The following is a 2824-nucleotide window of genomic DNA, read 5'->3' as shown; positions in this document are numbered from 1 at the left end:
CTGAAGAAGCCACCCAAATGTCCTTTGATATAGGAATTAATCTGTTATTTAGCAGCCCTGTTTTAATGCTTGCTCTGAGCAGAATAAAATGTCTATTTTGAAATAAACCTTCCATGGAAATCCTGGAAATATTTGCTACAACCACAGGTTACCTCTGGTTTGATGTCCATGGTCTACAAATTCCCAAAGTAAATTATTCCTGCTTTTTGTCACGGGATTTTTGTTCCCTGTCCTTGGCTTTGGGGGTGTTTTTGGTGCCCCTAAAATCAGATTCCATCTCTGGTTTGGTCTCCATAATCCAGCTTTGGGCTGCTGGGGGAAGGAGAACACAGATTTCAGAATGAAAATAACAATAAAATCCAAAATCAGCCAGATTTCCATCCTGGAGCGGTGTTTGCACTGGGAAAGGGCAGGTTCCTCCCTGGGAAGAGTGGAGTCAGGAATTCCATGGATAATGTGTTGATGGTTCATTCCAAGCGGGGTTTAACTGGTTTGGAGCAGCCCTGGAGGCTCCTGGCAGCCCAAACTTTGATTTTTGTGGAGCTTGGGAAGGCAAAAATCAACATTTGAGAATAAACGTGGGGGGCTGGGGCTTTATCGGGGCTTTGGGGTCAAACTGCTGCGAGGATCCTGGAATTATGGAATATCCCCAGCATCCCCACAGGATCCAACACAGCATCCCAGCTCTGCCAGCACAAAACCTTCAGGAATGCAGGAAAATTCCATTTTTGGGGGTTTCCATGCCCTGAATCCCCCTGAATCCACCAGCAGAGCTCCAGTTCCAAGGTGTTTTCTGGAGGAATTCCCCCAGACCCCAGCCAGGCTCATCCATCAGTGATAATTCCCAGTTTTCCTTTGTTTGGACCGATGCAATCTCTGGAATGTTATAAATCAGGAGAGACCATTTATCTTATTCCCCTGGCAGCACTCATGACTAATTAAAGCCCATAATTAACTGGAGCAAGCCCATGAGGAACAGCAGGAATGCCATTCCTGGACAATGGGAAGAGCTTTTCCCGCTGGATTTGCATCCTGAGAGCTGAGCAGGAATAAATAAAAACTGATATTTTTTTTTACTATTTGCTGGCCAACATAAAGATTTCATATTTAAATACAATGATTAATTTTTCTAGATGAATTCTGTCTCAAAACTGGTTTTCCTAAAGCACCTGAGCCAATGGATACACTCTGTTTTTTCCAGGGACTTTTCTCCCAACAGCACCAAAATTCCCAAATATTTTATGAATGAACCACAAATATTCACCTCCAGATAATCCCTCACATTCCCTCACAAATCCCTGGAGTTTCAGCTCCTGTAATCCCTCTGTTCCTTGGGAGGAAAAGGCTGGAAAGACCTTTTATAAAACATTTTTTTAAACTTTTTTTAAACATTAAATATTTTAAACAAGTCCATAGGAAGCAGGATGGGATTTGGGAGTTTTCCCATTCATTCCTCAGATTTTCAATGCCTGGATTTGATTTAAGCTCTGTGGGAGTCAGGGTTGGGTTTTAAGGGAGCAAGGGCAGCTCCCTGGGAAGAAAAATGGATTTTCCAAGAGTTCCACTCATCTTGCACAGCACAAGGACACTCCAAAGAAACATTCTGGAGAGATTTGAGGACCTAAAATCCACAATTCACTGCAAGAGCTGTTGGTTCTTGCTCAGGGAAGATTTAAACAGAGCAAAATCCACAATAAAACGGGGAAGGGGATGAACAGACACAAGAGGTGTTGGGCAGGACAATTAATTAGGGATAATAAAGGGGAGGGAATGACAGCATCCAATTTAAGGAGAAATTAATGGGAATCTGCTTAATTCCTGCTGCTTTTCCTAGGAAAATGTGCTTTGCATCCCACAGCTCTGCTCAGGATGGGGAGGGGAGATTGTGCCTTAAATTTTTGGGGTTTAGAACAGAGGCATTGAAAATCCATCATTTATTTCAAAAACTCTGGAATTTTTGCTTGGACCAATAAATATTTCCCAGCCTGAACCAGGACCTGTATCCAGGGAAATGCCTCTAAATTAGCCATGGAATTAGAATAATTAAGAAATATTTACTTACAGTTCTATCCCATCCCCCTTTTATTTTTATGCTGTGATTAATTAAACTCCCAGATTTCCTTGTAGTTTCTGAATAAATTACACATGGAAATTAATTTTCTCCAACAACTCATTAAAGCCCCCAAATGCTGCAGATCCCACTTGGATCAGTTATTCCTTACTTTGCATTGGAAATCTTTCCATGCACATCCCTCAGGCCCAGCTCCCACATGGAGCAAACCTCAGGCAAAGCCATTTTCAGTGAATTCTAGGGAATTTATAGTGGAAAAAGTTCTTTTTTGGGATATTGGGTTTTATTCATTAACCAGGTAGGACTGGAGGGGGAATTTCCCAGCACCAAAATGAAGAGCCCAGGATGCATCCAAAGCCATCTCCAGGTGTTTCCAAGGATAAATCCAGTATTTTTTCCAAGTGTTTCCATGTGGTTTTATTTTAAAATAATTGAATCATTTAGAATTCTTGAAATGGTATCATTTGAAAGTAAATTGGTGGGTTTAAATTATTAAAATAATAATTAATAAGGATTTTATTCCAATGCACAAGTGCTTTTATCTGGTGCAGAAAATGGGGAATTCACATTTTCATCCAGACCAGGAATCCAAGGCCTGGAAGTGAGCTCTGGGAATGTTGGGATGGGGTCTCTGCTGCCTGGGCCCATCATGTCCTGTCAGGAAAGGTGAGGTTTGTATGGATCCACCACCCCTCAATCCCATGGAAAATTGGAGATGGGATCCCCATCTCATCACAGAGTCACAGAATGGTT

The sequence above is a fragment of the Parus major genome, chromosome 9 (genome assembly GCF_001522545.3).
Source record: "Parus major isolate Abel chromosome 9, Parus_major1.1, whole genome shotgun sequence".
NCBI classification, from domain to species: Eukaryota; Metazoa; Chordata; class Aves; order Passeriformes; family Paridae; genus Parus; species Parus major.
Note: the sequence above shows the minus strand (reverse complement) of the source record.